Source organism: Mauremys mutica, unplaced genomic scaffold, assembly GCF_020497125.1.
Source record: "Mauremys mutica isolate MM-2020 ecotype Southern unplaced genomic scaffold, ASM2049712v1 001319F_np12_obj, whole genome shotgun sequence".
NCBI lineage: Eukaryota > Metazoa > Chordata > Testudines > Geoemydidae > Mauremys > Mauremys mutica.
This window is the reverse complement of record NW_025423164.1, coordinates 1-21,851: the sequence shown is the minus strand read 5'-3', so window position 1 is coordinate 21,851 and position 21,851 is coordinate 1. Positions and strand designations below refer to the sequence as shown.

General features: G+C 55.7%; 3 non-coding genes across 3 annotated transcripts; 2 read left to right on the top strand and 1 right to left on the bottom strand.

Moving 5' to 3' along the window:
* Window positions 1-1,037: 1,037 nt before the first annotated feature.
* On the bottom strand, window positions 1,038-1,117 carry TRNAS-UGA. Its single transcript has one exon. It is a non-coding gene; the product is annotated as a tRNA-Ser (tRNA).
* Window positions 1,118-3,509: 2,392 nt separating this feature from the next.
* On the top strand, window positions 3,510-3,582 carry TRNAK-CUU. The gene has a single exon. It is a non-coding gene; the product is annotated as a tRNA-Lys (tRNA).
* Window positions 3,583-8,604: 5,022 nt separating this feature from the next.
* On the top strand, window positions 8,605-8,678 carry TRNAT-AGU. Its single transcript has one exon. It is a non-coding gene; the product is annotated as a tRNA-Thr (tRNA).
* The last annotated feature ends 13,173 nt before the right edge of the window (window positions 8,679-21,851 follow it).

Below are 21,851 nucleotides of genomic sequence, written 5' to 3'. Positions count from 1 at the left end.
ATACCGGACGGGCCGCCCCTTTGAACTGGCCGCTCCAAGCGCCTGCTTGCTACACTGGTGCCTGGAGCCAGCCCTGCTCCCGTGACAAGCAGGGGCTGGTGCAGAGCGTGGCAGGGCAGGGAGATGACATCTCCCCTAAGGGTGGGGCCTTTTCACAGCAAGGGCAGCACCTCCCCGCAGGAGCACAGACCCCACCTGCTCCTCCTGCTTTCTCCTGACACGACCACTCCAATGGTGCAGGGGGCCCTGCCCTGGCTGGGGGGAGATGGAGGCAGTGGACACTACCACTCCCATGGTGCCGTAGGATTTTCAGGTGGGGTGCCCCCCCCCAGGGTTGGGCTCCAGGGGAGGTTTGGCAGCTTAAGGGACTGGGGGGGGGGTTGCTTGGAGGAGGTTTGAAGACCAACAGCGAAGGGGAAGTTGGACACTGGCCAGAATACCAGGAGCTAGCGGGTGATAAGGGGGGTTCTGGGCATCAAAGTGGGAGCTTCCCCACCTTCCCAGCCACAGGTCCACGGGGCTCATGGATGGAGGAGTTTGGGGGGCTGTGGGGGCCCCTGAAGGACTAGCTCAGCGTGTGATGAGTGACTGGGGTGTATGTGGGGCCGGACTGTGGGTTGGGGTGCCCAGGGGGACCCCAGGGAAGGGACTAGGGGGATTAGGGATAGAGGAGGGTGGGGTTACCAAGGTGCATTGTGGGAAGGTGGGATTTAGAGCCCAGAGTGGATGGGTGGGGGCGGGTTGGAGGACCCCACAGTGGCTGAAAAGGGGAACCCAGCAGGTTGGGGGGCAGCAGAGATTGGAGATGAGGAACCCCCCACCCTGGGGATGGGAAAGTGGGGCCCAGCCATGGAGAAATGGGCTGGAATCAATTAGGGGCAGGGCACTGAGGTTGGGGTGGGAGCACTGAGGATGGGGGGGAGGAGGAGGAGGGCGGGGGGATGGGAATTTCCTTGGGGTGGAGAGAGAATTGAGAGTGTCTCAGGGGGTTGTACAGAGGTGTTGCCCGGGTGAGAAACTGGCTAAAGCACAGGCCTCGCTGTGAGCAGGATTCGAACCTGCGCAGGGGAACCCTATTGGATTTCAACTCCAACGCCTTAACCACTCAGCCATCAGCACAAAACTTCCCCAATGCCAGAGAAACTGGTAAAAAATCCCAATGCCCAGACGTGAAGTCATCTGAACTACAGAATTCCCACCGCAAACCTGGCCCCCAAAGCACAGGGGGGATTGGGGGTTTGTTCCCTTTGCTTAGTCATGTGCACAGAGAGCGCGTTTAACAGTCTCCCCTCCACAGAGCGGGAAGGGGAAATGATTTTCAACTTGAAGCCTGGTGTGAATGAGGATGTCTGGACCAAGGGGCCAGGGACTGGCCTTTGCTAGAGAAACCACTGTCAAGTTTTAGCCAATTTGGACAAGTCAGCAAATAAGAACAACCTCAGGTCTCAGTAACTGCTGCAGGTAGCAAAGTCCTACAGGGAGCAGTTTCTGGCACTACACCTGCACAGCTCTGATCCCCGGCTCTTCTCGGGCTCCTGCTCTCTCCTTAGCTCTGCCCCACTCTGGCCCAGGCAGTTCCAGCTCCCACGGAGGATGGGACCCCCCTGGCCTGGTGACTCCCTCATTACACTGCCTGGCCTGTCAGTGCGGCTAACTTGGAGCTTTGGCCTCTCCCCATTGCCCCTGCGGACTGTCAGTCTCAGGTGCCTGATTTCCCATTGGCCCTTCCCCCTTCTATTGGGACTGGGAACTACCAACCAAACCCCCACTAAGTTTCATTAAGGGGCCAACAGTCCCTTATACAAGCCGGCCCCGTGAGGGTCACCGATGTGCAGAAAAAGCAGCACAAGCTGGTCCCATGGTGTAACGGGCAGCACTCAGGACTCTGAATCCTGCAATCTGACGGCAGGTCCATACTCACTGCGCGGGTTGACGCGGTGAGTTCGACTTCACGGAGTTCGAACGATTGCGTCTGATCTAGACGCGATAGTTCGAACTCCGGAAGCGCCGCGGTCGACTGTGGTACTCCACCACTGCAAACGGCAGTGGTGGAGTCGACAGGGGAGCCGCGGAGTTCGACCCCGCCGCGTATGGACGGGTGAGTAGTTCGAATTAGGGTACTTCGAATTCAGCTACGCTATTCCTGTAGCTTAATTTGCATACCCTAATTTGAACCCCCTTTTTAGTGTGGACCAGGCCTGAGTTCAATTCTCAGTGGGACCTTGTGTTGGCTTGTGGTAAAGCCCTGGAGCTCACAGTGCTCAACTTCCCTGTTTCCAGTTGTTCAAGAGCCAGTCTTTCCCATCCTGTTGGGTTATTATGGCTGTGGTGGGTCAGGGCTCTAGAACTGGCTACTGACACCTGAGGGTCGGGATTCTCACAGCTTCACCTGATGCCCACAAGTTTGGCCATTTTGCTTGTAGCCACATGTTGCCTCTTGTCCACCTGGCACTTGAAGGAAGGAGGGCCAGGGCCAGGTTTGATAGTCAGGGCTAGGCAGGAGGGAGGCAGAGTCCCAGGCGGGAGCCCAGCACCTCTCCTCCTCTGGGCACCTAGAGCAGAGGCGGCTGGTGCTGACAGCTCCAAAGGAAGGTTTAAAAGCCACAGAGCAATGGAAGGCCGAGCTAGACGAGGGCAGGACCATGCCTATGCGTGGCCACCAGACAGCCACAGAGACACCAGGCCAGCCTGCTCCCTGCTCCCTGCCATGCCAAACCCCCACTGAAGGCCACTCACAGACCAGCCTGCAGGGCGGCTGCTGATGCTCTGTGGCCAACATCAGAAGAAGGTAAGAAAGCAGGGCCAGCCCCCCTGGTGGGGCCTCTGACCGTTCCCACTCATGGTGCTCACTTTGGCAGTGGAGCCGCCCATTTTCTTTGGCAAGTCAGGAATGGCCAAGGCAAGACTGGAAGCACCTGGGGCTCATGCCCCAGCCTTTGTGACACCCAAACCCCAACTCCTTCCCGGGGCTCTAGCTGAAGCCAGAGCACTGGCCTGAGCGGCTAAGAAGAGGTTCAAGCCCTGAAGAAAGCAGGACTTTCAGCACAAAGTGAGCACAACCACGAGGGGACTCAAATCCTGAATCATCCGATCCACAGGGAGATGCCTTATCCTTTAGGCCACATGATGAGGGGGTCTAAGCTCTTCTTTGGAAAAGCCGGACACTGTGTTTCTCAGGTCATCTGCTGAGGGGGGGCGAGACTCTCTGGGCACAAGAAGTCGAGTTCCCAGCGAGACGTGAGACTTAATTGTATGGGGCCAGGTGCAGGGCTTTGGCAGGGAGGCTCGGGCATCGGGGATTGAGATGCAGCGGATGGACCGGCTGTCTGGGCACAGAGATTTAGTCTCCCTGAGGAGGAGGAGGAATCCTGCTTACAGGCAGTGGCTGTGCAGAAAAAGAGGAGGGGTTCCTGGGACTTTTTTTGCCTCTCTTTTGCCTGCCTGCTCACTCTTGCCTGCACACTGGGATAATCACTCTTGTGGTGAATGGTGAAAATGTTTCCTAACAAGCCCAGGTAGCTCAGTTGGTAGAGCATCAGGCTCTTAATCTGAGGGTCCAGGGTTCAAGCCCCTGTCTGGGTGCTCAGCTTTTAAGTTGCCTGGTGTGCCAGGAGCCAAACTCTGTTCACAGCCACACAGGGATTCCCAGAAGCTGTGGCCATTTCCTGGGAAGGTTCCTTTCCTTAGCAATCAGGAGAGAGGCCACATCTGCGGGTGCAGATAGCGCAGTCTCTGGCTGGCAGGGAGAGCTGTGGGGTCAGGTGCTGAGAAAGCCCAGAGGGGGGAGCAGCAGAGATGAGGGGAAGAGAGACAGAGAAGCAGTGAGGACAGAGCATAAGTGTAAAGGGGGCATCTGGTCTGGCTATTGTGGAGAACTTCCCTGGTTTATACATGACTCTGGTGGAATTGGCCAGTGGGAGGATCTGAGTCCCCACCCCCTTACCCAGAGGCTGCCTGACCTCCAGGACTGTTAGGATACATATGATTCAGGCCTGTCTGCAAAGGCCTGTACTTTAAGAATTTAGGTGTATTTTTATCACTTAGCTAGTTATAAAGATATAAGAGAAAGAATAAAAAATCACTGTCTGTCTGTGTAATGGCCTTCTCTCACTGTGACAGTCTGAGGCCTGGTTCTTCGGCTAAGCAGCAAAGGCAGCCATAAGGTGGGAAGTGTATGGTCACATCCTCACATTCCCAACTAGTCACATTGAAATAAGGTGCGATTGGGCTGTTAGGAATACAATCCTGCCCTGATATTCCATCACCTCCAGAGAAAGGGAAACTTAGTTTGGTAGCATCCTGTCTGGCAAGAACTCACTTATCAATAGACACAGCTGGAAAACCCTTATGTCTGTACAGATGTAGTTGTGAAATCCTCCCTTCTGTATTGTTTTGTATGTTTATTTGCATGGTCTCTGTCTGGGTCTGTGATTGTTTCTGTCGGCTGTATAATTAATTTTGTTGGGTGTAACCAGTGAAGGTGGTGGAATATAACCATGTTACAGTATATTAGGACTGGTTAGTCTAGAGAAGGAGTGAGGGTGCCAGGCGGTGTGGCGGTCGGGGCCGCGTGGTGAGTGCCCCGCTGAAGCGCTGGCCACCCCCCTTCTCTCTCCCCCCGCTCCCTCCCCTTCCCCCACCCCCCACTAGACCGGGCGCGCACTCTGCAGCACAGGGAGTCCATTGGCTCCGGCCGCCCTGTAGGGTTTTTTTTTTCCCCCTGCTTTGCCGGCCACGCCGTTGTTTTTCCCCCCACCCCCCTGCTTTGCTGCTCCAGCCCCACCGTTTTTGTGTTGTCCCCCGCCACTTTGCCACTCCAGCCACATCGTGTCGCCCCCCGCTTTGCCGCTTCAGCCGCGCCGTATCCCCCACACACCCCCGCTTTGCCGCTCCACCCGTGCCGTTTTTTCCCCCCTGTTTTGTTGCTCCGGTGGCCCCACCCCATTTTTTTTTGCTTGGGGCGGCAAAAAAGCCAGAGCCGGCCCTGCCCACACCTGACTCCCTGCCATCTTTACAGGGGCCTGACAAGCTTTACTTGTGTTTGGATTCTGCAAAGCAGAGGAGCAGGTGACGTTTTCCTTCCAAGTTGTGTGTGAGTCAATCTTTGGCCCGGTCTGCACTACAAAGTTGTTTCAGCAGAATTATATTGCTCAGGTGTGTGAAAAACACACAACACTCCCTCGGTCGGCAGCTTGTGGCGGGTGCACACACTGCAATGCCACGTCTGGTGACAAAACTGCCCTGTTTTGGTGACAAAATAAAACGACTTCGATGAGAGGTCTAGAGCTTTTTGCAGCAAACTTAAAGTGACAGAGTAGATGCTGCTGTTCATTATATCACCATAACTGGCCTCCTCCAGTAACCCACAATGCCCGCCGTGAACTCGCCTGCCCTGCATTCCTGCTACAGAGCCATGGGCCCCTCCCCTTTCATCGCTCTGGGAAGTTCTCACAGCTGAGCCTGCTGCTCTGCTCCGGCAGCCAGGAGCAAATCACTGCCATGGATGCTGCTCTCTCCCGCCCTGTGAACACAGAGCAGGGTGGCGGGAGCTTCCATACATTGTAGGGGGGGCACCGGCATCCGAACTGTGACACCACCATGACACCCCTTCCCTCGAGGAGGCTCTTACCTTCTAAACAGGGACGGCTGTTTTCTTGTAAAATCACTAAAAGGGAAGGAGAAAACTCGAAAGAGGTTCCTCCTGGCGCTGACGTACGTGAACCCGAATACTCTCTCAGTCCTCAAAGAGAGACCTGGAGAAGGAGACTTGCTGAAGCAAAGCCACAGGGGTCACTGAGGTTTCCCTGGCCCCTCGCCCCTGTCCTGCCTGGCTGATGTCAGCATCTCTCTGTGAGGTCACCACCTCCCCACCACCTTTGACCAATAGTCTGAGGTCCTGCAAAAGGCCTTTGTGATGTCACTGCCACACCCCTCCCTTGCTGGGCTAATGTCCTGCCCCTGCCCAGGCACTTTGGAGGTTTGAGCTACTCCCTGTGGATCACCCCACTCAAGGAGCGTTCGTTCTAGGCAGCAAGCCGGCTAGACAGGAAAACATCAGACGCTGCTCCCAATGCTACACTCAGTTTTTCAGAAATTAGTCGACTTTATGGCCAGAAGAGACCATTAGAGCATCTAATCTGACCCCCTGCATATCACACGCCTCCTGTATGACACAAGAGCTACTTTTGAGGCCAACATATTCCAGAAAGGCATCTAGTCTTCATTAAATGACATCAAGAGATGGTGAATCCACCACTTTCCTTGGTAGCTTGTTCCTGTGGTGAATCATCCTCGCTGTTGAATATTTGTGCCTTATTTGTAATATGAATTTGTCTCTTTTCACCTTCCAGCCATTGGATCTTGTTATGCCTTTCTCTGCGAGATTAAAGAGCCCTTTCATACCCGATCTTTTCTCTCCATTAAGGCACTTCAACACTTTAATGAAGTCACTTATCATTCATGAAGGACTCCCCGCCGCCGAATTGCCGCCTAAGATCCAGAGCGGAAGAATCTCCGGAGGCCCGGACCCCACGAGAGTTTTCCAGAGCTCCCGGAGTTAGTAAAGGACCCCGCTCCAGGAGCCCCCAAAAACTCTTGTGGGGGCCCCTGCGGGGCCCAGGGCAAATTGCTCCACTTACTCCCCCATTTGGGCAGCCCTGATGGGACCTGGAGCTACTGTCATTGCAGGACTCCTATGAGACCCTCAGCTGGTCAGTTTGCACTCTGCTCTTGGGACTCTCTCTCCTCCTCCCTTTCTGCTGCTCTCCTCCCCTAGACATTGAACCCAGCCCTTGCTGCTGCCAACACCAACTGGCAGAAGGGCCTATAAGTCCCCTGCCTGAGGGGAGGCCAATGCATGTGGTCGGCCATAAGCAATATGATATTTTCTGTCTTATTCTCTATCCCTTTCTTAATGATTCCCAAGATTCTCTTTGCTTTTTTGACCGTCATTGCACATTGAGTGGATGTTTTCATAGAACTATCCGCAGTGACTCCAAAATCCCTCACTTGAGTGGCAACAGCTATTTTTGGCCTCATCGTTTTATATGTATAGTTGGGATTATGTTTTCCAATGTGCATCACTTTGCATTTATCAACAAATCTGCCATTTTGTTGCCCTCTAACCCAGTTTTGTGAGCTCTTTTTGTAACTCTTCGCAGGCTGCTTTGGACTTAACTTTCCTGAGTAGTTTTGGATCATCTGCAAATGTTGCCACCTCGCTGTTTACCCCTTTTTCCAGATCATTTATAAATATGTTGAATAGCACTTGTCCCAGACCTCCTGGGGGACACCACTATTGACCTCTCTCCATTTTGAAAACTCACCATTTATTCCTACCTTGTAACCAGTTATTTACCCATGAGAGGACCTTCCCTCTCATCCCATGAGAGTGTAATAGAGCAGAATAGGGCTTCCTTGGGAGGGGGAGTGAAATGAGAATATATCAGGGGGTTGTGCACATTTATTGTCCTGGTGAAAAAGTGTGTCTGATACTCAGTCTTTGCTGCTCCTGCCGGCTGTGACTGCTGAGGACATTTTCCTTCTCTGCTCCAGGGTCTCTCTTCTGCCAGATTCTCAGCAAGTCAGGCCCCCTGCAGACTATGGCAGAGCAGTTTGGTAATAGGCTGCAGGACTCACCACATAAGAATGTAGCTGCTGTAGCACCTTGACTGTCCATGGGCCAAATCCTGCAGCCGTGGATAACCTCCCACTGATGGTGATGGGAATTGAGCCTTTGTAACTAGCTGCTGGTACCTGAGGTCTCAGCTAAGGATTAAACTGGTGGCAAACACAGCTTCAGCCAGAGCAGTGAAGGATGTAAGTGAAAGAGCAAAGCTGGCCTTGGGGAGCTGCTGCAGTCCCATCACCACAGCTGGAAGGGAGAAGAGGAAAAACTCCCTAAAGTTCTGGGAGCAGCCCCGAGAAAAGGAAATTTGTCAGTGAGATCAGTAGCAATAACTATGAAATGAAGGAGTGTTTTCTCCTCTGTGCCGACATGGCTGAATTGTGTTACTTTACTGTGAGAATAAGCTTTAAAATATCCTGCTCCAATTTCAGGATGGGTCTGTAACTATAATTGGTCTCTGTGGGAAGTGGCCTCTAGATAGTGATCTTTGGGCAGAACTGGCTGAAGAGTCTTCCTACTCACCAGGAGATCCTGGCTTGACCTGCCAGTTCTTCCTTGCTGAACCTGGCTTTTCTGTCAGGCTCCTTTCTTTTATTTCTTCTCATGAAAAGAAAAGACCTCACTACACAATCCTTGTAAGTACTTGTTCAAGACACAGAGACCCTTCCTTGCAGCTAAGTCTTGGAAAGTGTTAAGTTGTAAATCTGGAGCTGATGGAAAGGTTACCATGACTCAGAGTTGAGCTGAAGCTGCTGTGACTGAAACACAGAGCACTAATCAGTATCTGATCACAGCAGCTTGTGGGAGAAGCGCATGTTAGAAGCCCTCTGTCAGCTCAGCTGTGGCTTTCTGTGCACTGAGCCAGCCTGCTCAAGGTCTGCAAGTCTTGAGGGAAATGGGGAACATTTTTACTTTGGAATTTGAAGGTGTAGTCTTGGACCATCAAGTGGAGTGGTTGCAAGTGGCCTGCTGGGGAAGGCACCATGGCTTAGTAGGCTAAAGCACCTGTCTAGTAAACAGGAGATCCTAGGTTCAACTCCCAGTGGTGCCTCGTTCTATAGCTTTTGTCTCCTCTGCTCACATTTTCCTGTGTCTTCCTAGGAAACAGAACAGACCTCCCCTGACAATCCAAGTAATTGCTTGTGAAGGAAAAGGCTTCTTTCCAACGGAGCATTGGAGAGAATCAAATCCTCAGTCTGGAGTTGATCAAAAGGCTATTGGCATTGGCAAGGAGGTTGCTCCGGCTGCAATTTGCTGTGACAGGAGACCCTGTGTTGTGCGGCCATGCAATTCACTGGGGATATCTGTGCACAGAGCCCCTTCTAGAGGGTTCTCTGCAGGGCTTGCAGGAAATGGAGAATTACTGTCCTTTCACTTTTCATGTTATTGTTGATGAAAAATGGAGCAGTTCGGGGAGAAGTCCCAGAGCGTGGCACCATGGCAGAGCTTGCCAAGAGAGCTGCTGGATAAAGAGCAGATTCAGGATCCAGCATCCAGTGCTGCCTTGCTGAACGTGCCTCCTCTTGTCCCTTTTTGATCAATCTTTTTTGTTAACGGAGAAGCCCGACTCTGGCTAGCCATGCAAATGCTTGCAAAAGAAACGGGGCTTTTGGCTGACAACTGTCAAAAGGAGGCTTTGGATAAACATGGAAACAAGGTCAAGGTCACTGTAACTCATCTTGCATGTGCAGCTGTTGAAGCTACAAGGCAGGGCACTAAGCACAGTATTACCACGGCTGGTCACAGCAGGATCTCTGTGTGGTGGGATCCGTGGGGTACAATCCCAAACTGTGGAACTGCTCTGTCCTCTTCTCTCTCCAGCCTGGGCTGTGTCTTACAATGCTGCACTAGTGACAAGCAGCAAAACCCCCTCCATGTGCTGTGATCACTCAGCCAACAACATGCAGCAATGCACCCAACTAAGTTGCATGAATGCTCTATAAGCCACTCCTCAATTATACATAGAGACACCAGCATATCTCCCCAGCCCTCAGCCTTGCACCTCAGAAATGTACCGTCTTACACTGCTCAAAACCTCTTGAAAAGTGCAAGCTCATTAATTAATTCACCCCTTCCTCAAAAAGAAAGTGAACATGCACCAGCCTTTTTAATCTGAGCAGCTTTCCCAAGCACTTTGGACAATTTCACAAGTAAGTATAAAACATTAAAATAAGTTTATTAACTACAGAAAGATAGATTGTAAGTGATTATAAGTGTTAGGCAGAGAGGTCAAAGTTGGTTACATAAATGAAAATAGAATCTTAGTGTGACATTCTAGACCTTTGGGGGAGCGGCTGTAACCCCCATATTCCTCATTTTCATATAATCGTGATCTTACATATAGAGCATGGCTTGTAAGGTATCAGGGGAAAGGATATGATCTGCTGAAAGTCATTTCTCTACCCATAGATGTATACCATTCACGCATATGAAGTTATGAGAATTGTGTAGTATGGTTGTCACTATGCTGTAAGCAGTGATGAGCTGCCAAAATATTAACAACCGGTTCCCTCCTTCTCACCTCACGAGGGGGTCGTGCCCCCCGGGAGGTCATGCCCCATCCAACCCCCCATGTTTTTGACACCCCCCCAGGACCCCTGACCCATCCCCCCCTTTCCCTGTCCCCTGACTGCCCTTTGCAGCCCCATCCAACTCCTCCTCTCATTCTTGATGGCCCCCCGGGACCCCTGCCCCATCCAACCACCCCTTCTCTCTGTCCCTGAGTGCCCCCACCACCGCATCCAACCCCTGCTCCTTCCTGATTGCCCCCCGGGATCCTTGCCCCCATTCAATCCCCCTGTTCCCTGCCCTCTGACCGCCCTGACCCCTATCCACCCCCCCACAACCAACCAAATACCCCCTCCCTGCTCCCTTACCACACTGCCTGGGGCCAGGACCGGGTCCACTCCGCCGGGACCTCAACCGGCTCTGCGGGGCCCGACTCCCTGGGCCGGGCCGGCACCGGGGCCAGAGCCACTCCGCCGGCACCGGGGCCGGAGCCGTGGGGCCCGACTCCCCGGGCTGGGCCGGCACCGGGGCCAGAGCCGCTCCGCCGGCACCGGGGCCGCAGCCGTGGGGCCCGACTCCCTGGGCCGGGCCCAAGCTGGGGGTGCTTGGCTGGGACTGGGCTGGGGCACTCGGCCAGAGCCAGAGGGAGCCATTCCGCCCCTGTGCCCAGCTTACCTGCCTGCTGCTTTTTTCTGGTTTCCCATGAACATTTGATTTGCGGGAAGCAGGGGAAGCAGAGGAGAAGGAGGGTGGAGCATTCAGGGGAGAGGGGGAGGTGAGCTGGGGCTGGGCAGACAGCTGCCTGAGCCTTTGTTAAATTTAAAAGCTTTTTAGAACCAGTTGTCCTGGAACCACTGGTTCTAAAAAGGCTTCTAAATTTAACAACCGGTTCTTGTGAATGGGTGTGAACTGGTTGGAGCTCACCACTGGCTGTAAGTTGGGGGAATCAGCCATCACCTGCATAAGACCACACATGGGGAATTGCTTAACCTTGCTTGCAAAGACACATGGTGCTGGGCCCCAGATCCAACTGAAGTCTTCAGTGTCACAGTGACCAAAGGTGTGTGCACAGAATGGGGATGGTGTATGTGTGGGTGGGTGGATGGATGGATGAATTGATTTCTCCATGTGTTTGTGTGGTTTTCTGCAAGGGTTTTGTGTGTGTGGGGGTGTTATTACAGCTCTGGGGGTTGTGTTTGTGGCTGCGCAAATGTGTGTGTGTTCATGTGGCTGGATTTGTGCATGTGTTTGCATCTGTTAGTAGTTGTGTTGATGTTAGCTGGATTTATGTGGGTGTTTGTGTATATTAGCAATTGTGTGTGTGTGTGGCTGGATTCATTCATGCAAAGCCCCCATACCGTCGACCCCGGTGGTGATTTCCCCATCTTACAAGGGCTGGCTGGCCTGACACTTAATCCCTCTGTGGAGTGTGGCAGGGGCTGCAGCTCACCCCCTGTGGGGCAGGAGGGCCCAGGTGTGGGGCACTGGGCTCCGATGCACCTGGAGAGAAGCTCAGGTGAGGCAGGGCAGGGCGTGTGGTGTCCGTTCTGTGTTGCCTGGTGCTGGGCCATTGCACAATCCCCAGCCACGCCGCACAGCGCACCCCGAGGGGGGCAGGGGGCCAAGCAGACGATCCAGCACAAGGGGGGTGAGGATATGTCATTGGGGGGAGGAAAAGCCTTGGGCTGCACTGGGGGAGTGCAGAGCAGGGGTGACACCCCAGAAACCTGCAGCAAAGGGATGGACAGGTGGGGTGGGTGGATAGAAGAGGCAGCGGGACTAAAATCTAAAAGGGGAGTGTGGGGTCTAGTGGTCAGAGCGGGGAAGGGGGGTTGCTGGTCAGAATTCCTGGGTTCTATCTCCAGCCCTGGGAGGGGAGTGGGAGCCAGTGGTTAGGGTGTGTGTCGGGGGGGAGCCAGGACTCCTGGGTTCTCTCCCTGGCTCTGACTCTCTCTTGTGCAATCCCGCGGCAGTTACCCAACTCACCAGCGTGTGGGAGCGAGGGGCTGGGGCCGGGTTGTGACACGGCCCAGAGTCCCGTACTGCCCCTTTGTTACCCAACCGGGGCAGGGTGGGGGATGGCCTGGGAGACCTGCTAAGAAAGGCGCTTCTGGTGGGTCTGTGTGTGGGTCACGCTGCCCCCTGCTGGATAGACCCCTCTAGGTCAGAACCAGTCTCAGCCCGGGTCAGACCCTGGGAGCCCAGCCCCCTCTGTCGCCATGGCCATGTCTATTGGTCTCCTGGAAAGGTCCATTCTCATGGGTAGCTGTCCAGTGGCAGTGAGTTCCACAGGCCTCGGCACAGGCTGTGTGGGGCAGGAGGCCCTTGTGTTGGGAGCAGTGGGAGTGAACTGTGTGCGGTTGTGTCTCTGAGCACAATTGCGAATATTCTGGTGTGTGTGTGAGTGTGAGTGTGGCTGGGGGTGTGATTGTTTCTCTCTTTGGGGTTGGGCTAGCATGCCCCTCTGGGTGTGTTGTGTGTGAGTGTTCTTGGGACTGAGAGTCCCTTTGTGCGTCAATGTGTGTGTGTGTGTCACTTGCTGCAGGATACAAAATCCTGCAAAGCCACCACACACACACACACACACACACACACACACACAGTGGGGCTCAGCCCCACCAGCAGGGGGCAGCAGGGACACACACGTTTCTCCTGGGCCAGCTTGGACAATTTCCCATCACGACCCGGCACAGTGCTGGTGACCCCACATGGGGGTGGGCAGTGACCGGGCGGGGGGGGCGGCAGATGTGCTGGATTCAGAAGGAAGCACTTTGGGAAAATCAGCCAAGGCCCTTAGCTGATCTGGGACACAGACCCAGTGACCCCTGCACCACCCTGGGAGGGGAGTGGGGTCTAGTGGTCAGAGCAGGAGGGGGCTGGGCACCCGGACCCCTGGGTTCTATCCCTGGCCCAGGGAGTGGAGGGGGTCTAGAGCAGGGGGACTGGGAGCCAGGACTCCTGGGTTCCATAGGGGAGACTGTTTTTTCCTGGGCTCCCCTCCCTAGAGATCCCAGCCCAGCCCCCTAGTGGAGAGTGAGTGGGAGCGGGGGAAGTTGCTCTCCCACTTCAGAAACATGATTCAACCTCCCCTCCACCATGGGCTGTGACATCATGGACCTCCCCCTCCCCCTCCCCCCAGGCAGACAGTAGAAGCCCTGCCCCACCAGAGAAGGGGGGGGTCCAGTTGCACCCACAACAATCCCACTCATGGTTGCAAAGAAACCCCCACAAACCACAGGAGTCCTGGCTCCCAGCCCTGCCCCTGAGTGGGGAGAGACGAGGCCAAGGGAGAAGCAGGCTGGGGAGGGGGGGCGCTGGGGGCACCGCGCTGCGGGAGGGGGCAGGGCCGGGACCCCGGGACACTTCAGTTACCGTCAGGAGCTGAAGGGGGGCGGGGGCGGGGCGGGAATGAGGAGTTGCGCTGGGGGGGGGAGGTGTCAGGTTGACCCAGGGACCCGCCCTCACCTGGGCTGGAGAGGACGGAGGCGCCCCGGGGCAGGCTGGGAGTTGTAGTTCCTGGCTCGTCTCAGAGCGGAAGTGACGGCCAGTTGCTCAGACAACGCGCCCCCTCCCGGTGCACTCTGGGAAGAGTAGTTCTCTCTCTCTCACACGCGCGGCCTCTATTGGAGGAGGGGCCGTAACTCGTCACTTCGCCGCGCCCCTCCCCGCTCCCTGATTGGCGGAGAGAGCGCGGGACAGAGACTCGGCGCGTGGGGGGAGGCCCCGGTTCCCTCGCCCCGAGGCTTCGCTGCCGCCCCCCCGCGGCGCGCGCTGCGGCCGTTGGGATTCGAATCCCGCTCGCGGCCGGGGGGGCTGCGCGGCTCGGTGGCAGCCGGCGGGCGGGGCGGGGCGGTGATTGGCGGCTCCGCACGGGGGGGCCGGGGGCTCAGACCCCCAGTTCCAGGCGCCAGGCCCAGCCCCTGCCCCGGGCCCGTGGGATCCGGGCTGGGGGGTAGCGGGGGGGGCTGAGCTGCCGGGGAGCAGCCCCACAAGCGGCAGCCTGGGGCCGCGGGGCCCCTCAGCCCCCCCCCAACCTGCCCCCGCAGTGTCCCCCCCCCGCTGTGACCCTCCCGCCAGCCCCGCCCCCGGCGTCCCCTCCCCCACCCTGTCCGCTCTGCCCGGCCTGTCCCTTCGCTCCCCCCGCCCTCCTCCTCCCCCCCCAATCCTCAGCACCCCCCCCGCCTCCTCCCCCTCAGCGCCCCGATCCCGACATCCTCCCACCCCACCCCCTACATCCTCCTCCCCCTCCCCATCCCTGTCCTCAGCGCCCCGACGCCCGCCCGCCTCCCCCCATCCCTGTCCTCAGCACCCTGCCCCCCGCCTCCTCCCCCTCAGCGCCCCGACCTCCTCCTGCTGCCCCACCCCCGACATCCTCCTCCCCCTCCCCGTCCTCAGCACCCCACCCCCCCGCCTCCTCCTCCCCCCATCCCTGTCCTCAGCACCCTGCCCCCCGCCTCCTCCCCCCCCAGAGCCCCGACCTCCTCCCGCCCCACCCCCGACATCCTCCTCCCCGTCCTCAGCACCCCACCCCCGCCTCCTCCCCCTCAGCGCCCCGACCTCCTCCTCCCGCCCCACCCCCGACATCCTCCTCCCCCTCCCTGTCCTCAGCACCCCGCCCCCCCTTCCTCCTCCCCCCATCCCTGTCCTCAGCACCCTGCCCCCCGCCTCCTCCCCCCCCAGAGCCCCGACCTCCTCCCGCCCCACCCCCGACATCCTCCTCCCCGTCCTCAGCACCCCACCCCCCTTCCTCCTCCTCCCCCCCATCCCTGTCCTCAGCACCCCGCCCCCCCTTCCTCCTCCCCCCCATCCCTGTCCTCAGCACCCCGCCCCCCCACCTCCTCCCCCTCAGTGCCCCGACCGCCTCCTCCCACCCCACCCCCGACATCCCCCTCCCCGTCCTCAGCACCCCACCCCCCTTCCTCCTCCTCCCCCCCATCCCTGTCCTCAGCACCCTGACCTCCTCCTCCCTGTCCTCAGCACCCTGCCCCCCTTCCTCCTCCTCCCCCCCATCCCCATCCTCAGCACTCCTACCCTCCTCCCCCTCTGTAGGGCCCCGACAGCCCCTTCAAGCCCCCCCAACCTGCCCCCCCGTGTCTCCCCTTTTGTTGTGACCCTCTCGCCAGCCCCACCCCCATCTGTGGGGATCCCTCAGCCCCCAGCGTCCCCTCCCCCATCCTGTACACTCTGCCTGGCCTTTCTCTTCGCTGCCCTCCTCCTCCTCCTCCTCCCCCCCATCCTCAGTGCCCCGACGCCGACCTCCTCCTCTCGCCCCACCCCGATGACCTTGTCCTCCTCCTCCCCCCTGTCCTCAGCACCCCATCCCCCCTTCCTCCTGCCCCTCCCCGTCCTCAGTGCCCTGCCCCTAATTGATTCCAACCCATTTCTCCATTGCTGGGCCCCACTCTCCCATCCCCCCACTGCCCCAGTCCATCCCCAGGGTGTGAGGTTCCTCATCTCCAATCTCTGCTGCCCCCAAACCTGCTGGGTTCCCCTTTTCAGCTACTGTGGGGTCCTCCAACCCGCCCCCACCCATCCACTCTGGGCTCTCTAAATCCCACATTCCCACAATGCACCTTGGTATCCCCACACTCTTCTATCCCTAATCCCCCTAGTCCCTTCCCTTGGGTTCTCCTGGACACCCCAACCCACAGTCCGGCCCCCACATACATCCCAGTCCCTCATTCACACGCTGAGCTAGTTCTTCAGGGACCCCCACAGCCCCCCAAACTCCTCCATCCATGAGCCACACTCACAATCACCTCCCCACACACCATAATATTCACAATCATGCTCAGAGACACAACTGCATGCAGTTCACTCCCACTGCTCCAAATACAAGGACCTCCTGCCCCACACAGCATGTGCCAAGGCCTGTGGAACTCACTGCCACTGGACGGCTACCAATGAGAATGATCCCCTCATGCTGGATCATCTGCTTGGCCCCCTGCCCCCTCTCGGGGCGCGCTGTGCGGCATGGCTGGGGATTGTGCAATGGCCCAGCACCAGACAATGCAGAATGGACACCACACACCCTGCCCTGCCTCACCTGAGCTGCTCTCCAGGTGCATTGGAGCCCAGCACCCCGCACCTTGGCCCTCCTGCCCCACAGGGGGTGAGCTGCAGCCCCCGCCACACTCCGCAAAGGGGAGAAGGGTCAGGCCAGCCAGCACTTGTAAGATGGGGAAATCACCATCGGGGTCGACGGTATGGGGGCTGTGACATACGGAGAAACGGTTGTCGCGCCGGCAGAAGGCAGCAGAGCATACACATGCACACAATTGCAAATATACACGAACACATGCATGAATCCAGACACATACACACAATTGCTAATATACACAAACACCCGCACAAATCCAGCCAACACCAACACAAGCCTGGGAGCCAGGGGAGCAGAGCAGGCTGGGGCCGGGTCACTCCACTTCCCGCAGGAATTAGCCAGCCCCCCTGGTCCCACGATGGCCTGGGGCCAGCCCCCTTCTGCTTCCCCCCATGGAAGCCTGGGGCCCCAGCCTGCTCTGCTCCCCTGGCTCCCAAACTTGGGGCGGGGGGAACCGCCCCACAGCACTTGCTGGCGGCGTGGCTAGGAGCCAAGGGAGTGGACCAGGCTGGGGCTGGGTCACTCCACTTACCATGCAGTGAGTGCAGGGGCGGGGGCCATGGGGAAGAGCCGGGCAGCCCCCCCTGCAGCAGCTCCCCACCCCAGCTCACCTCCGCTCCGCCTTCTCCCCTGAGCACGCCGGCGCCGCTCCACTTCTCCCGCCTCCCAGGCTTGCGGTGCCAATCAGCTGTTTAGTGCGGCAAGCCTGGGAGGGGAGGAGAATCAGAGCGGGGGCGGCGTGCTCAGGGGAGAAGACGGAGCAGAGGTGAGCTGGGACAGGGAGCGGTTCCCCTGCAGGCCCCGCCCCCGTTACTTGCTGTGGGCAGCCCTCCCCCCGCACCTCCCAGCCCCCTGCCCCAGCTCACCTCCACTCCCCGCCCCCCCTGAGTGTGCTTTTTGGTGCCCCCAACCACTTGGCACCCTGGGCAGCCGACTAGTTCGCCTAGTGGTTGCACCGGCCCTGGCCACTGCCTGTCAGCAGGATTCCTCCTCCTCCTCCTCCTCAGTGAGACTAAATCTCCGCACCTAGACAGCTGGTCCGTCCGCTGCACCCCAATCCCCCATGCCTGAGCCTCCCTGCCAAAATCCTGCACCTGGCTCCAAAGAATTAAGTCTCACATCTCACTGGGAACTCCACTTCTTGTGCCCAGAGAGTCTCAGCCCCCCTCAGTAGCTGACCTGAGAAACACAGTGTCTGCAAAAGCAGCAAAGAGTCGTGTGGCACCTTATAGACCAGGGGTCGGCAACCTTTACTATCAAAAGAGCCATTTTGCCCCCTCTTCCACTAAAGAAAAATAGTCTGGAGCCGCAAAACATAACACTGCTTATAAACTTTTAAAAGTTTTAATCTTTTTTTAATTTTACCTGTTACAACAACAGAATACAACAAACAGAAGTGCAGTGTGCATGTGTAGGCCTACATTGAAATAAATTAAACACTGAACTATGCAGGCCTTTTTGAGTCCTTCCCGTATTTGTGTAAAATTAAAATAAAACGTAGCCCACTTTAATATAAAAAAACATATAGTTGCAGCTTAGCAGTTTTAAAAAAGTAAACATAAAATTAGGAACGTTTTTTGACAAGTCCATTTCAGTGTGCTCTCATCCTCTTCGGGTTTCTTTCTCGGCCAGCAATCAACCGAAGCACCTGAACATACAATAAAAAACTACATCAGCTCCGGGTCTGAAATAAATGTTTTTTTCTGAATAATAATAGCCTATTAAATGCTAGTGTTCTCACCTGTTTAATGTGACTTCTGTTTCTGAAGCTCGATGCTGATCTTCCCTATGTCGGGGCTGTAAGATGTGACTTTGATCTTCACACAGGACTGTAGGCTCTCATTTGTGAGGCGGGAGCGATATTTGGACTTTATGAAGTTCATGCTCGAGAAAACTTGCTCGCATAAGTATGTTGAGCCAAAGATGGACAGGACTCCAAATGCATACTTTTTCATGTTCATATATGTGTCGGGAATGGCACTCCATGTTTCAAAAACAAGTTTGTCGGGTTTGGGGAGGTTTTCAATATCATTCCATTTGTGCTCTTTAGCGAGAGTGGCCTTCTGACGGGCAACTTCTTCGAGATCCGCTGTCAGGCTTTTGAACTTGGACACCCATAAGCCTTTATCCGCTATGTCAGCCAGTTCAATTTCAAGATCGGGCTGACTTATCCCTGTGAATGCGGATATGTTCAGCAGGGATGGGTCGATGTCCAGCAGTGTGACAGGGAAGGACAGAGTGTTTTTTTCCTTTCTGAACTCGCTGAATCTTTCTCCAAATGCAGCTTGCATTGCCATAATTGCACGGTGTAAATAATCACAATTTATGTGATTGTTCTCTTCTTTGAACTCTCTCAGGGAGGGGAAGTGAGAGAGCGTACCTCTCTGTACATCTCTGGCAAACACTGTCATCTTGCGCTCAAACGCCAGAACATCCTCCAGCAACTGCAGGGCCATGCTTCCCTTTCCCTAGAGATTTTTATTCAGCGTGTTTAAGTGACTTGTCATATCCACCATGAAATAAAACTTTTCCAGCCAATCGAGGTCTCCCAGTTTGGGATAGCTGAGGCCTTTGCTTTCCAAGAAGGTTTTCACATGTTCCAGACAAGCAGCGAAGCGTTTCAGCACGTCTCCCCTTGACAGCCACCGAACTCTGTTGTGCAGCAGGAGATCCAAATATGCGCTCTCGACTTCATCTAACCATGAACAAAACTGTCGGTGGTTTAACCCATTTGCAATTATTTTGTTCACTATCTTAATAGCGAGGTTCATCACTTCCACACATTCAGGGGGGAATGTTTGAGCGCACAGTGCTTCTTGGTGCAAGATGCAGTGAAACGTCATCAGCTCTCGATCCAGCGACTTTTGAAGTAAATTCACAAAGCCCGTCTGTGCTCCTCTCATACTGGGTGCACCATCAGTAGACACTGACACCAGGTGAGTGGTGTTTATTCCTTTGGCTTTTAGACAACTCAAAACAGCCTCACAAATGTCCTGTCCCCGCGTTTGGCCCTTTAGCGGTATGAGTTCAATCAGTTCTTCCTGCGGCCCATCAGAGTTCACATATCTGCATAACAGTGCTGTCTGCTCAATATCGTTTACATCACTTGACTCATCACAGGCAATTGAATATGCTTGAGCTGAATTGATGTCATCAATTTGCTTACTGGTGATGTTTGTTGCCATTTTAATGGTCCTGTCCTTGACGGTCTTTGAAGAGAGAGGCATTTCTTTAATTTTCTGAATAATTTCCTGTTTGTTTTTGAATTCGGAGAATAGATGCTCTGATATTTTTATGAGCGATTCTTTCATGTATTCTCCATCTGTGAACGGCTTCCCCCTCCTTACGATCTCATGAGTTGCCACAAAACTAGCAGCTGTAGTTGAGTTTGGAGAGTTGATCCACTTCTTGAAAGTATGTTTGCTCTGCTCAACTTTCCGTAGTAGTTCCGAAATCGCTCTCTTTCGCCCATCTTCAGTTGGGTACTTTTCAGAAAATGCTGAGTGCTTGTCTTGAAAATGTCTTTCAACGTTACATTTTTTGTTGTTTGCTAATTTCTCGCCACATATCAAGCACACAGGTAAGCCAGCGTCGTTGGCAGTGAAGGCAAAGGAATCTGTCCATGCAGAATTAAACTCTCTATTTTCTTCTGAGATTTTTCTTTTTTGGGATGTATTCATGGTTAGCTTACCGCGGGGGTCGCACACTCAAGAAGCCGCCTGCAGGTAAAGGCGAGGGCTATAGACGTGGATGTGACGCATATTTTAATTGACAAATTATAAAAACTTTTTAAAAATTCGATGTTAAAGTATCACCTCGAACTCCAAGATAACTGTGCAACAAAATAAACAAAAATAAAATAATATATAAATAAAAATTAAATTAATAACCGTTATTCTTTTTTTTTTCTTTTTTTTTTCTTTTTTTTTCTTTTGTCAAGGCCGAAGGGAGCCACAACAAGGAGGCTGAAGAGCCGCATGCGGCTCCGGAGCCGCGGGTTGCAGACCCCTGTTATAGACTAACAGACGTATTGGAGCATGAGCTTTCGTGGGTGAATCCCCCCTTCGTCGGATGCGTCAGTGTCTGCCTTCTCCAAAGAAGTGCCTGGAGGGCTTTTTTTTTCTGTATGACCACGTGGCCTAATGGATAAGGCGTCTGACTTCGGATCAGGCGATTGAGGGTTCAAGTCCTTTCGTGGTTGTGCTTGTGCAGTTTTACCTTTGGGCTGAAAGTCCTGCTCCCTTCAGGGCTGGAATCTCTTCTTGGCCGCTCCGGCCAATGCTCCGGCTTCAGCTAGAGCCCCGGGAAGGAGTTGGGGGTGGGTGTCACAAAGGCTGGGGCATGAGCCCCAGGTGCTTCCAGTCTCGCCTTTGCCCTTCCTGACTTGCCAGAGACAATGGGCGGCTGCCCGGGCTAGCGTGTGGAGCAGTTTCCCTCTTCCAAGTGTGCGCCTGTCCCTGTGCTTGAGGGGGTTTGCTACATGGAGCCTGGGTGTTTCTCTGCTTCTCGCCAGCTGGGGAAAAATCTCCTGCCCCACTGCCAAAGTGAGCATGGAGAGTGGGAACGGTCAGAGGCCCCACCAGGGGGGCTGGCCCTGCTTTCCTACCATCTTCTGATGTTGGCCACAGAGCATCAGCAGCCGCCCTGCATGCTGGCCTGTGGGTGGCCTTCAGTGGGTGTTTGGCATGGCAGGGAGCAGCCTGGCTGGGTGTTTTTGTGCCTGTCTGAAGGCCACACATAGGCATGGTCCTGCCCTCCTCTTGCCCTGCCCTCGGTTGTTCTGTGGCTTTTAAGCCTTCCCTTGGAGCCGTCAGCACCAGCCGCCTCTGCTCTAGGTGCCCAGAGGAGGAGAGGTGCTGGGCTCTGTGACGAAGTGGGGGATTTTCTTAGGGTTTGCTGTGTTTTCCAGTGGTTCGCATGCACAGGGAGTGGGACTCAGTGTCCCCGGGTGTTACTGGTTTAACGAGGGGAGGGGAAAGGGAGTTTGTTGTTACAGAGGATCGGAGAGGGACTTGGGACCCCGGCTGATGGCCTGGAGGATGGAGACCCCAGCGACTGGTGACCCGGAGACCCAGCTCAGGAGTCACAGCCAGTTCTGGCCAGTGAGAGGACAATGGGCTGCGGGGAGAGGACTCCGTGACCAACCTGTTCCAGCCAGAGGAGGGCAGAGAGGAGAGGAGGCCCAGGCAACCCTGTTTACCTGGAGAAAAGACAATGGACAGAGGGGGCTTGGGGCCGGGGATATCGGAGGCCCAGCTGGGAAGCAGGGGGGCTCGGGGCTGGCGAGGGGAAGCAGGCAGAGCCCACCTGGCTGCAGGGGGACTGGGATGTGCTGGGCTGAGGGAGGCCAGGCCTGAGGCCCTGAGAGTTTCCTGTGCTGTGTTCAACTCTCAATAAACCCTCCTGTTTTATGCTGGCTGAGAGTCGCTCCGGTCTAGAGAACAGGGGGCAGCAACCCCTTCGGGGGTGAGGAGGCCCAGGGGATCCAGAGCGTGTGGACTCCCTGAGGGGGCCCACGGCGAGAGACAGACGTGCTAAGGCTCAGAGAGGTGCGGCTCCAGGAGGTGGAGGGGCCTGACCCCGAGAGAGAGTGGACCCCTGTGAAGGGCTGTCGCA